Below are 14,823 nucleotides of genomic sequence, written 5' to 3' on the forward strand. Positions count from 1 at the left end.
TGGATCTTGTTCTCCCCCGGGTGTCAGGTTCCGTGGAGGGGGTGGCCTGAAGATGGCTCTGGATAAGGCCCGCCACAGCCCTTGAAGCCATGAGGGTCTGGCCCGATCCTCCCAGTGGCGGCAAAGCTCAGTGGCGCCAACCCCCCCACCCCCGCTCCCGCCCCCTCCCCGCCACAATTAAAATATTCAAATCAATAAAATCCCCATCCGGGGAAAGGCAGCGCCACACTGGCGGGGAGGGGGGAGGAAATATGTTTGTCAGTGTGGTGGCGGGTGGGGGAGACGGGGTCAAACAAACATAATGGGTGTAGAGGATGTAGGAAGGGTTGAACTGTAAACTTTATGTAGTTTGGGGGGGTGAAGGTCAGATGTTAAAAGAAAATGTTTTGGGTGGGAAGGGCAAATAGTTATTGTAATTGTTATGGGGAGGTGGGAAAGGGGCGTTAGAAATTAATTTATTTGATTTTGGGGGATCTGTCTTTAAAAATGTAAATTAGGCGGCAGGGCTGGCTGCCCTTTTAAAATGGCGCCAAACGCCTGTGCACAGGCAGCTGACAGCATTGCTGGGGACGGACAGCCCACCCCCTCCACAAGATTGGTGGGGCGGGCCGCCCCGGCTATTTAAATGAGCCGCCGTGTTTAAGATTGCAGCGGCTCTTTGGCATGCATCCCGCACAGGCGTGCTGCCATTTTTTGAGCTCACCACTGAGATTGGCGGTGGGCTCTTAAAATCCAGCCCTATGACGCTAAGTGGATTGGGTATGGGTAGTGGGGTGGGGAAGTTAAAAATGGTAAAAATATGAATGTGTCGGAAAGCTGGCTCTAATCCACCGATTTCCGCATTTAACTCAAGTGAGTTAAGCCGGTTGCACACAGCTCCCCTGGCAGAGGCTGGTTGCCTATTAACATAAAGCAATATACTCAATTGGAACAATATTTCAACAAAGCTTTAAGTTTAACATCGCATCCACAGGTTTCCTGAAACTTGTCAGTGAAAACAGGGCAGGAACAAAACAATTGAAGAGGCTGCTTAAAAATGGAAATACTGCAATAAATATTCAATACTCATGGTTGCTTTCTTACCTATTCATGGGAAACAGTCGGTTCACAGAATTTTTGCTGAGAATTATTTTCTACTTTGCAGGTTTTCTGTATCACATCAGGATGGGTGGTGTCCTGGCAGCTTTTGATTGGACCTTGAACAAGGAGAAATATGACAAGCACCAGCAGAAGCAGCAGCTGCAGCAGCAGAAACCTGCTGTTGATAAACCTGAAGCTAGACAATAAAGAGGACAGCAGCAGAGAGGACAGCAGCAGAGAGAACAGTAGCAGAGAGGACAGTAGCAGAGAGGGGAGCCACAGAAAGGACAGCAGCAGAGAGGACAGCAGCAGAGAGGACAGTCGCAGAGAGGGGAGCCACAGAGAGGACAGCAGCAGAGAGGACAGTAGCAGAGATGACAGCAGCGGAGATGACAGCAGCAGAGAGGACAGTAGCAGAGAGGACAGCCGCAGAGAGGGGAGCCGCAGAAAGGGGAGCCGCAGAGAGGACAGCAGCAGACAGGACAGCAGCAGAGAAGACAGCAGCAGAGAGGGGAGCCGCAGAAAGGGGAGCCGCAGAGAGGACAGCCGCAGAGAGGACAGCAGCAGAGAAGACAGCAGCAGAGAGGGGAGCCGCAGAGAGGGGAGCCGCAGAAAGGACAGCAGCAGAGAGGACAGCAGCAGAGAAGACAGCAGCAGAGAGGGGAGCCGCAGAGAGGGGAGCCGCAGAAAGGACAGCAGCAGAGAGGACAGCAGCAGAGAAGGCAGCAGCAGAGAGGGGTGCCGCAGAGAGGACAGCAGCAGAGAGGACAGCAGCAGAGATGACAACTGCAGAGAGGACAGCAGCAGAGAGGACAGTAGCAAAGAGGACAGCCGCAGAGAGGACAGCAGCAGAGAGGGGAGCAGGGATCGGTACCAACTTGTTGCACCACAGACATTTGACAAAATTATTGACTCAGCCACAGACATGGGGGCAATTCATCTGTATATAAAGTGTTTAGCCAATCTAATGCCATCAAAGCACAATGCAATTTAAAACACATTTTTCCCTATTTAGTGAGATACCTGGCATTGTTTCTGCTTGCACAAGTAGTCAATATCTGCCCACACACTTGATGTAGCGATGTGGAGAATTCAGATAGATGTCCATCTGTCAGGAATGATCTTGATCTCCTTCTGTCCCCTCTTTCTCACCCTCTGTTTCCATCCCTCTCCCCTCTTTCTCTCTCTCCATCTCTGTGTCTCTCTCTCCCCTCTCTCTCTCTGTCTCCCATGAAAGAATTAAAAAAAAAATGTCTAGAAAAGATCTAAGCCCAGACACATCGTTTGGCTTTGGAGCATTAACTATAGCCTTTACCTTCTCTTTCACTAACTGTAGTCCTCTTTCATTGATTTTCAAGCCAAGATACACTTCCTCAGATTGCACAAAAGCAAACTTGCTCTTTTCAACTTTACATTGTGATCATTGAGTCTTCGTAACACTTCATTCAACACTTGAAGTTTGTCTTCATCTGTTGCGATCACGATCAACACATCGGGCTGGACTTTAAAGGTTTTCCGATGCCGGGAAAAGTGGCGGGGGGATGGAATGAAGATAGCAATGGAGGAGGACCGCCACCAATCCCGACGCCAGCAGGCCCCTTACCGATCTCGGTGGCGGCGGCGGAGCCTCGTGGCAGCTGCCCCGCCGCTTGCTGATGGGACCATAATTTCCATATTTAAATTAATTTACCTACCTGAATTAATGAAAGTCCCGTCGCCTCCTTATTCGCCACACCGATCTTCATTTGGGCGGCCGACAATGCCGCGCCTTTGAATCCCTGTTCGGAGAATCGAGGCGCAACTCCTGTGGGGAAGGTGGAGGAGGTACTTTTCTCAGTGTGAGAGGGGGAAGCAGGGTCAAACTCCTTGGATTGGTTGGGGGGTGTTGGGATTGGGTAAAGGACAAGGAGTCTGAATTTTGTGAGGATGTGTGGTGGGGAGGTCATGTAATGATGGTAGGTATTCCAGTAGGGGGAGGAGGGGGGGGGGGGGGAAGGGTAGAAATGAAGTTTAATGCCATTGGGGGTGGGGGTGGGGGTGGGGGGAGGTGGGAGAGGGCAAGGGAAGACTTTTCAATTCATTTTTAAAAATATACAATAACTGGCCCTTTAAAAATTGAACCTTTCATTTGGAGCTCTAAGCCCTTTAAAAATGGCGCCCTGCCGGGGACGGTTTGCCCACCCCCTCTATGTCATCGGGGGTGGCAGCCGCCCCAGCCATGCTAATGAGCCGCCACGTTTGGAATTGCGGCGGCTCCGCAACGTGGGCCCCGTGCATGTGGGCCGCAAATGTTTCCACCCGCCGCCTATTGCATTGGCAGGCTTTTATAATGCAGTTCATCATCCTGATTGTACAAGCAAGCACTCCTTGCAAACTCTTATCGTAGCTTGAAAGATTTTTGGAGAAGACTTCCCAGCTTCCTGTGGGAGTATAACCCCATGTGTGTGTTTATAAGATGCTGGTGACTCTCGTGAACCACATTGAGCTGTGCATAAGCATGGGACAAATCAAACTTCATGAATAGCTTGGATCCCACTAACTCTGCATACAATTCTTGAGAAGTTGGTCGTGGATACTGATCATCATCCACTGCCTAGTTGATTGTAGCTTTGTAGTCCCTACATAGTCTAACGGTTTTGCCTGACTTGGGCATGACTACAATCACCGTGATCAGTTTTCACTCGCACACCATCCCTCTCTAGCTTTTTTAGTTCCTCTTCAACCTGGGATTTGATAGCATAAGGAACCAGCCTAAACAGGCTGCTTTTACATCAGACGTAATTTGGGTGTGCACTTTCACACCGATTATGCCTTCATAGCTATCCTCAAAAATGATGCTGTAACTATTCAATAGCTGATCAATTTCTTGGTTGCCTCAACTTGGAATACATGCTTCCAATCTACTTTCAGCTTACAAAGCCAATCTTTGTCCATTAACTTTGGTTTGTTGACATATCTCGCTACAACAAGAGATAGCTTGAGGGATTTGCCCTGATAGTGGACATTGCACTCCATTTGTCCACACATTTCTAACAGCTTACCACAGTAAGTTTTCAATTGACCTGTGCTCTCAGTTAGAGGTACATCACTGAATTTGCTCTTGTATGTGTCTCTACTCATAATTGAGCAATCTGTAGCTGTATTGATGCACATGTTGATGTACTGTTGATTTACTTTTGTACACAAGTCTTTGTCAGTTGAGTGATTGCTAGTGGCACAAATGTGTTACAACCCTAGCTCCTCTTCGGTTAGGCACTCTAAATTTACTTTGTTACGACCGACCACTCCAGTCAAAGCCCCCAATCAAAATATACAATTCTGATTGTGGTGGGAGAAACGCACTGTTAATTCAATCCTGTCACTCCACAGATCGCCTGACATATCATTTAAAACTTTCAAAATTAAAGAAAGACCCAGCCAAATTGTACCATCTATTAGCCCCTGAATGAGGCTAACCAAACCAGGTGTCTTTAAATCAACAAATTAACTGTTTAATTAGAAGAACTAAATTCTTAAACACTATGAAGACATAAACAACATTTAAAATTAAAAAAATTAGAGTCCTTGCAAATTTACAGTCCAGTGTTGCTTGAAGTCGTCACAGAATGTTGCTTGAAGTCCTCACAGCTGTCCACTGTGGGAAAAAAGGTTCTTCCACAGTAGAACTGTCTGTAGTCTAACTCCAGCAGTAAGTGATGCTTTCCTTCTTCCGCGATGGATTTCAACAATTAACAACTTGCGAATACTTTCAATAGAATCAATCTGACTTTACAGTTTTTTGAGGGATAAAAGATTGTCACAGTCTAACTTTTTTTCCTTCAGTTTAAATTACCGGAGATCTCTGTTTTGACTTGACTATTTTAGAATTTTGAGTGATATTAATTTAACAGACAAAAAATCCTATACCTTCAGTTTAAATGGCTGAGAGCTCTTTTTCGGGTGCTAAACACCACAGCTGTTTGTCTGTGTGTCCCCGTGTCTGTGTTCTGTTAGAACAAACTGTCTTCAACTAAAAAGCCAGTTCAAGATTGAATTGTAAAAAATGTATCGCTTAATACTCACTCCCAGTGGCTGTATTTATGGTAACGAGAATGCACCCTTTGAATCACAGTCTCCAAATGGTTGTTTCTAAGGCAATGAAAAATGCACCTTCCTATAACTCCTGAAGCTTGCTGGTTCTTAAAGCAATACTGATCCTTTGCAAAACAGAAAGGCAAACCACATATTCTCGGGAAAAAAACTACAGGACCATGACAACTTCAAAATTGTGAACTCCACCCTTGTGATGTCTCTGCATTCCATTTCTGGAAGAAAGAGTTCTCTTTTCTGATTTGGCATTCATTTGACAAGCAGTTGCAATATGGCCTATCTTTTGACAGTTACCATGTGGTTGCCAATACAGCGCTAACAAGTAACTAAACATATATCACCAGCGCTGTTCTGATCAGGTCTCCCCACTTTACATTTGGCAGAAACCTTCTGACAGTGGACAGAAGCTGTACTAGTCACTTGCATGGGACAAAATTCCTGAACATTCTTTGATGCCAACTCCATGGTCGAAGCAATCTTATACCCCAGTTCAAATGTAAGATTTTGTGTGTTTAGTAACTTCGACTGGATTCTTTCATCCACCAATCTACACACAAATCTGTCTTGTAATGCATGGTCTTAGATTGTGCCAAAGTCACAATGTAGTGATACATTCTTATTTGATTTGATTTCATAATGAGATTTGATTTCTGTATGTGCTTACAATTTACAGTTATATTGAAGTCCTCCTCATTTTATAATTTCTTTTTTTTAAGCTCCTTATGTACAAAAAAAAATCCAAAGCTTCTGGTTCAGAAGCATATGATCAAACAAGCACCCTGACCAGGGCATTTTGGGGTTGCAATATCACCTACCTTTTCATAATGTCCCTTTTCCTTACATTACTATTTTTGTAGGAATGGGCCACTCCCCACCTTTTTACACTGATACTTGTTTGCTCATTTGAAAGAACCTTACTAAAATGAAGCATTCTTCAGATATGCAGGTGTGTGCATATACTCTGCACACCTATACAAATTAACCTATATTCAAAATTTAAAGCAACAAAACAAAATTTCCTTCTGATTTCTGGAGCCGATTTTAACCTTACCTGCTTGGCAGGTGGACAGTTAAAAATGAATAGTCTATTTAACCGCATTATCCATTTTGCACCATTTCAGATTTTAACCTACAGGCATGGTCATTTCCTCACAATCAGTGCACTGGCAGTATATACGGGAGACCCAGGAGTTAAACTCTCCCAGTCCTCAAACTTAGGCCAGTGAGTGCGTTTCGCAGTCACCCCACTCCCCTGATCACCCGAAACATACTCAGCTTCAAATCGATGCATTGTCTCTCTTTTATACTCCAGCTGGCATTGATTAACATACAAATAAAATAAACCCGGATTAAGATTATGTGGGAGAGCTGGTTGAAGAGGGATAAGAGAGTTAGTTTTCAGAAGGGTAGAGTAATTAGCCCACTAATAACCATTGCTCAGACTGTTATTCAAAGGCTGGCATTATAAAGTAGACAGGAAGGATTACAGGGCAGCAAAAAATTATACTGAACATCACAAGCGTAGGTGTTTGCAGTTTAAAGGGCAAGTAAACCCAGAAGGAAACAACTATTAGCATGAATATATTTTTTTATCAAGACATTTTGGCTTACAATCAATTTTTTTAAAAATACAAACAGTGATTAGTTAAGAAATATGAGAGGAATTCAGCCTGTTAGCTACTTACAATTTTTATAACAAGAACTTTTTAGACAGCATAAACGATTAATTATTCAAGTAAAAGCTTACATGAGGATTTCATCTTTGAAGTAGTTGCTTGCCATCATCATTGGGCTTTCAAACCAGATATGCATGACAATAACATTTTAAAGTTTTGTTCTCATTATGTTTGATGGATATATTTGGTGCTGAGTATCTGAAAAGGCAGTATAATTCATTTTATTTTCCTGCATATGTGTTGGGATGTTTTTTTTTTAACCACAGTTTAACGAACATCTACTCAGCGATGAATTTCCAACACAAACTCATATTTATATAGCCCCTTTAATGTAATTAAACCTCCCAAGTCGCTTCACAGGAGCATTATAAAACAAAGTATGACCTCAAGCCACAAAAGGAGATTTTGGCCGGAAATTTATGTCTACCTGGGAGTGGGCTGGAGGCAGTGGTGGGGGGGGGGAAACGTAAAATTGAGTAGGAGGCGGGGGTGGGGGGGCGGGGTAGGGGGGCGCCCTTCCCGTCGTCTATCCGCCCCCACTGCCATTTTACCAGCAGCTGGGAAAGTGGCAAACAGGCTGCCAGCCCGCCCCAGGCCAATTGACGCCCTTAAGTGACCAATTAATTACCACTTAAGGGCCTCCTCCCACAGCCACTGGTATATTACTAGCAGCAGACGGCCACTTCGCCACCTGGGGAGGCCGCCCGCTTAAACATGGCGGCCTCCTTTTGGGTTGGGGAGGAACCCTTCTGATTAGGCACCCTCTGCCCCATAGAGGCCCCACCCCCAGTAGCACGGGCTGCCTCCACTGGAGCACCTCCCCCACTCTCTCGATCGACCCCACCCCCCCCTCACCGGGGAGCAGCTGATGTTCCCAGCGATGCCCGAAACCCCACTCACCTTTTTGGGGCCGGTATCTCACTTGATCTTCTGACTGGGTGCAGTCTCAGCGTGGCCGTTGCAGCCGGTGGCGCTTCTGGGACTTAGGAGCTGCCGGCCCTTTGATTGGCTGGCAGCTCTTGGAGGGAGGACTTCCTGACTCAGAGGGACAGAAGTCTTGACCAAGGCCAATGTAGGGCCTGGGCCGCACAAAATCGCTGCATGGCTTCCAGGTCCAGTGGAGGTGGGCTCGCCCTGACTTTTAAGCCTGTGGGTGAGTCCTCCACCACGACGTAAAGTTCTGACCATTAGGTCAAATGACCAAAAGCTTGGCCAAAGAGGTAGGTTTTAAGGAGTATCTTAAAGGAGGAAAGCGAGGTGGCGAGGCAGAGAAGTGTCGGGAGGGTATTCCAGAACTTGGGGCCTAGGCAACTGAAGGCGCAGCCACCAAAGGTGCAGCGATTAAAATCAGGGATGCACAAGAGGCCAGAATTAGAGGAGCGCAGATATCTTGGAGGGTTGTGAGGCTGGAGGAGATTACAGAGATAGGGAGGGGCAAGGCCATGGAGGGATTTGAAAACAAGGATGAGAATTTTAAAATCAAGATATTGCTTGACGGGGAGCAAATGTACATCAGCGAGCATGGGGGTGATAGGGGAACAGGACTTTGCATGAGTTATGACACAGGCAGAAAAGTTTTAGATGACCTCAAGTTTATGAAAGTAGAATGTGGGAGGCCAGCCAGGAGTGCGTTGTCATAGTCAAGTCTAGAGGTAACGAAGGCATGAATGAGGCTTTCAGCAGCAGATGAGCTGAGAAGGGGCGAGGATGGACGACGTTACGGAGGTGGAAATAGACAGTTTTAGTGAAGGCATGAATATGAGGTTGGAAGTTCACCTTGGGATCAAATGTGACACCAAAGTTGTTAACACACCAGCTTAATTTCTGACTGTTGCCAGGGAGAGGGATGGAGTCGGTAGCTAGGGAACAGCATTTGGAGCAGGGTCTGAAAACAATGGCTTCAGTCTTCCCTGGAAGAACATTCTGCTCATCCAGTATTGGACGTCGAATAAGCAATCTGATAATTTAGCAACAGTGGAGGAGTTGAAAGAGAGTGGTGGTGAGGTAGAGCTGAGTGGCGTTAGTGTACATGTGAAAACTAACACAGTGCTTTTGGATGATATCGCTCAGGGGTAGTATATGGTTGAGAAATAGGAGGGAGCTAAGGATGGATCCTTGGGAGACACCAGAGGTAACGGTGCGGGAGCAGGAAGAGAAGCCATTGCAAGTGATTCTCTGGCTACAATTAGATAGATAAGAATGGAACCAGGTGACAGCAACAAAAGTTTCAGTCCACACTTACATTATAACAACTGGAACCGCGACAAAACTTTGGCATGACCCTTCTTAGCCATCCAATGGTGACTTAAGAAACATAGCTTCTTAATATTTGTTTAAAAATAGAACAAGTAGGAATAGAGTGCACCACACAATAATGTTTGATTTCTCTCATTCCTCAAATTCTGCATGTTGCTGTGGGGAAGTTGCAAGGAAGAGCCACTGCTTTCCCACTGAGGGGAGGGAAAGTGGCAAGGTTATCACTAGGCTTCTCTTACATGCCTTGTGAATACTTCTTTCCTCTGACTCAAGCCTTCTGCACCTTCCCACTGGTGCACCTTCATACATCATAGCCTTTCAGATTCTCTCCCTAAATATCGGTATCTCTCCACCCCTCTTGCCAAATTTAGAAACCTCCAATCTCTTTGACTAAGTTTTTGATCACTACCCCTAATCTTGCCCTTCCAGGCTCAGCATCAGTTCTTCTTATACCCATTTGTGAGCAACTTAGACCAAATCTGCACATTAGAGGTGCTATATAGAAGTAAGTTGTTGTTCTTCTGCTGGTTATCCAAGTGTGTTATTAGCAGTTGTCTGGAAGCATGTTGACTACCATGAGAGTTATATGCTTTGGGAGAGACCAAATAGGAAAACAGGTGTAGAGTTAATTACCCTTACAAAAAGGAGCGAACTGGAATTTGTTTAGATAATGACTGTAAGAACAGCTGAAAAGAATGAAATGCAGTTACATATTGCAACATGCAATCACCCCTGTAAAATGTTTGAACACATTTCTTCTTAGCCAACCCAGATATTTTGGAATAAAAGCAAAATACTGCAGATGCTGAAATCTGAAATAAAAACAAGAAATGCTGGAACCACTCAGCAAGTCTGGCAGCATCTGTGGAAAGAGAAGCAGAGTTAACGTTTCGGGTCAATTCCGAAGAAGGGTCACTGACCCGAAACGTTAACTCTGCTTCTCTTTCCACAGATGCTGCCAGACCTGCTGAGTGGGTTCCAGATATTTTGGAATCTTTTCTGTCTGAAACTAAAGGGGAAATATCTTATACCAGATTAATGAATGGGAAGCATCTGTTCAGTATTTTACAGTTTCGAACTGTGGTTAGCGATGGACTTGGAGAAAATCATAGCAATTATACATATTATGTTTATGATGTTCTATGGGCAGCATTAATTTATCTTAGCAAATTTGAGTGTAAGGCCCACAACTGTCTATGCTGGCTGTTACATGAACTTTGTAAAATTCAAAATGCATAGAAACCACCAAAAAGTTATCAGGCAAATGGAAGCTAAATTATCTGATTTTTGTTTGTTTTCCATTAGAAATGATGCATACATTCTTAACTTAAAGCCTAGCTATGGTAAGTGAATTGTTTGAAGAGAGTGATATTTAACAGATGTACATCAAATTGTCCTCAAGACATCAATAACTCAACATTGACACTCCTAGCACAACATTTCAAAGCCAGAAGCCATTGTCTTTGGCGTGCCTCATAAAATTCACAGCCTTGTCATTGTCTTAATCCTTCGCTCCAGCCAATATCTCAGGATGAACCAGATTTCTAGTAATCTTGATAGCCTGTTCAACACTGAGCTGACCTTTAACCTCGATATCCCAGCCATTACAACACTCAAGAAGAAGCTCGACACCATCCAAAACAAAGCAGCCCGCTTGATTGGCACACCATCCACTAACATTCACTCCCTCCACCACCGACACACAGTGGCAGCAGTGTGTACCCTCTACAAGATGCACAGCAGCAACGCACCAAGGCTCCTTAGACAGCACCTTCCAAACCCACGACCTCTACCACCTAGAAGGACAAGAGCAGCAGATGCATGGGAACATCAACACCTGCAAGTTCCCGTCCAAGTCACACACCATCCTGACTTGGAACTGTATCGCCGTTCTTTCACTGTCGCTGGGTCAAAATCCTGGAACTCCCTTCCTTTCAGCATTGTGGGTGTACCTACCCCACATGGACTGCAGTGGTTCAAGAAGGCTTCTCACCATCACCTTCTCATGGGCAATTAGGGATGGGCAATAAGTGCTGGCATAGCCAGTGATGCCCACATCCCATGAATGAATAAAAAAAAATTACCAAAACTGCTTCTTTTTGCTGCTACCTGTACTCCAACTTCAATTCATGCACTACTGAAACTGTTATGCATGTTTGTTGTCAGCTCTAGATTCAACTGTTCCAATGATCTCCTTGCTGGTCTTCCATTATCTAACCTTCATAAATTCTTACTTATTCAAAGCTCTGAGGCACATTTAGCACCCCACATTATGTCCCACTTACCTACTTTCACTGACCTAAGTTGGTTCCCAGTTCCCCAAAGCATTAAATTTAAAATCTTCATTCTCATCTTTGATGGTAGAGTCTTCAGTCGCTTGGTCAACTCTCTGAAAGTATTTCCCTTCCTATCCTCCACCCTACCAAAGACCTTTCCTGTCATCCATTTTCCACCTTCCCCATTTCACCTGTTTGAAACCAATTACATTTCTAACTTTTCCCACTTCTGATGATAAGTTGCTTTTACATATTGTGGTAATTCTGAGAGTTCCTACGAAAGGTCAGAAACATTGGGTTGAATTTTTAGGTCCTGCCAGGGGCAGAAATGGAGACAGGCAGGGCGCAAAAATATCACCGTTCAGCTGGAATGCCGGTTTCCTGAAGCCGTTCACAGTACCGGCAAGTTTCACCAGGGCAGCGGGGAGGGCAGCCCTGAGATCTTGCTTGATCCATTAACCACAGCAATTAAGATTGTTAGAGAGGGCATTGAGAGCCTGTCGAGGGCCATATTCAGAATTTGACAGGTGCGCATGGGCTACAAACTGGTTCTAGGGCAGACCAGATGCATGGAGACGGTCACGCAAAGGTGAATCACTCATGGTTGGCCCAGGGAATTAGGTGGGCCCCATGACAGGGAGATGCAGAGGGGGACTTGGCCATTGGCACACAGGTGCCATTGGGTCAGAGCCAGTAGCGGGCAGTGTGGTCATTAAGCGCTCAGGCAGTGTAGGGGTCATCGTCAGCCTGCTGGCATCACCAGGCCATGAGAGGAGGGGTAAAGGCCTCCAGACACAATTGAAGGACCACCTGAGCACAAGGAAGGCAACAGCTAACAATGGGGGTATGACGCGCAGATATTGGGTCTAGTGGTGATGAGGAGCAGCACCCTCAATAGGAAGAGTAGAGCCTTGGGCATTAGGAGGGCAGAGCAGAGGGATGAGGTGCAGGAAGGACACAGAGGTCATACCCCAGCATAGGATCTACCACCAAAGACGGAGCTACCGAGAAATGACCGTGAACCAGTACCACAGGAGACTGCGACTCTCCAGACGGATAGTCACAGAGATCTGGGCCCTCATCGCCGAAGACCTCACACCGTCAAAGTCACAGTGGCCTTGAACTTCTTCGCTTCCGGCTCCTTGCAACAATCAGCTGTGGACCTCGGTGGCACCTCGCAAATGGCTGCACACAACTGTATCTCGCAAGTCACTGATGCCCTATTTGCGAGATCTGGAGCATTCATTCAATTCCAGACAGATGCAGCTTCACAGGGATAGAGGGTTTCACCTCCATCATTGGATTCTTCCAGATGCAGGGCATCATCGATTACACCCATATGACCATCAAAACACCCAGTGACCACCCAGTCAAATTCATCAATGGAAGGGCTTCCTCTCCCTCAATGTTCAGCTGGTCTGTGACAACAAGAGATTCTTTCATGTGTGTACTCACTTTCCTGGGAGCTGCCATGACTCCTTCATCCTTTGCCAGTCCAGGCTGTTACCAATCTTCACTCCACCTCCACCACCAGCACACCACCCCCACACCACCCCCCCCCCCCCCCCCCAACCCCGACCACACAAAATATGTGGATGGATTCTAGGGCTTAAGGGATATCCCTTAAAGAGATGGCTACTCACCCCTCTACAAGGACTTGAGACAGATGCTCAGAAGTGCTACAACTGAAGCCATCTGCTCACTGAGGCATCCATTGAGCATGCCATCAGCCTTCTGAAGATGCCATTCCAGTGCTTGGACCGGTCAGGTGGTTCCCTGCAATACATTCTGTAGTATAAGGGTTTGGGCAGGCAACTCCACCAAAGACAAATCCTTGGAAAGGGTGGATCTGAAGTCGGCAGCCATTACATGAGGCGACCATGAGGCTGAAAAGCATGGAAAATCTCTAAAAAGCGCAAGAAAACTTCAAATACTGGAAGGAAAATTTAAAGAAGGAAACTACCTAAAAGCTTAGGAAAGCTATCTTAAAGGATCTTAAATTTTTGCTCCCAGGGAGGTTTGAAAACTTAAAAAGACCAAATCAAATCCAAAACTGGTCACTGTAGAGGAAAAGAATTTTGAGATACTGAATTGCTTCTCAATTAGACAATAAGTCTGAAGCAGAACAATTCAATACATTATTGCACTCCACAGGAGCAATAGCAGACAATGTTATTGACAGACTAGGCATTAATGAGACATCAGATAAATTTGATGAAGTTTTAAAAGCCTTTGAAAAGTACGTTAACCTGAAGAGCAATAAGATTCTAGAGAGGGCCAAATTAAACAGGAGGGTCCAGAAACCAGGTGAACTGGTAGATGCTTTTACTAATGACCTTTACAGGCTAGTGGCAGGATACAAATATGGAGAACTAAAATCAGAACTGATAAGAGGCCTCATTGTAGTTTTGTATCGGATGGCTGATGAATCCCTATCAGATTTATTGCAGTCTAACGAAGACGTCACCCTAGAAAAAGCAATACAGCTGGTGAGACAAGCAGAGGTCCGTAAGCAGAAGAGCAGTCCTGAGAGGTAAAGAAAAACCTTGGCTCAGGTAACCTCCAATGACCGTACAATTCCTTAAACCCAGGACTGTAAAAGAAGCACCAGAAAAGAAGGTATACTTTGGAGGGAAGGTACAAGATATCATTAAACCCTGCCAGCGTTGTGGCACCAAAAATACCCAAAGGTGCGAACAGTGTCCTGCAAACAAAGCAGAATGCTTTCACTGTAGAAAAGTTGGCTGTGTCTGTCCTCCATCCTCCCAGGGAGACTGCCCATAGCTGCCTCTACCTCTCTCACCTCCTCCTGCACACTTGTAATGTGCTGATCACCCAGTGCCACCCTATCTAACCATGCACGAGGACCCATCGCGGTGATTGTACCTGCACTGGTGGATGGTGCACTTGTAAAGTGGGACAGTGCTTGCTCTGAGGTCTGCTCTGGCAGCACTTGCCCTGGTGATAGTGAGGGAGGTGGTCTAATTGCCTCAGAGTCTGCGTCTATGGGAGACACAAGAGATCATGAGAACTAACCTTGGAGAGCAGATGCCTCTGCATGTGTTAAGGCTTTCTAATGCAACTCAGTGTTCGGATGCTGCCTGACAGGGTGTATTGCAATGCACCCCCTTAATGAACGCTTTGCACTCTCTAATCATCATCTCCACCACGGATCCACATTTCACCTATTCGACTTTGTCTTCATCAGCAACCCTGGTGATTTCCATGGCTTCCTCCTCCATGGTGGTAATAATGTGCAGGTATGGAACCCCTCCTCCTCTCTCGTGGGCATTATGAGTCCATTTCTCCAGCAAGGACAAATAAAAAGTGTGATAAGACACGGCCAATGCCAACTGCCTCTATTCATTAGAAACTGCATGTTTCAGTACTGGCCGCTCCTCAGCAGCACCATGGTGCTGAGCCATTTTGAGGGGTCAGTAAGTATC

The sequence above is a fragment of the Heterodontus francisci genome, chromosome 7 (genome assembly GCF_036365525.1).
Source record: "Heterodontus francisci isolate sHetFra1 chromosome 7, sHetFra1.hap1, whole genome shotgun sequence".
NCBI lineage: Eukaryota > Metazoa > Chordata > Chondrichthyes > Heterodontiformes > Heterodontidae > Heterodontus > Heterodontus francisci.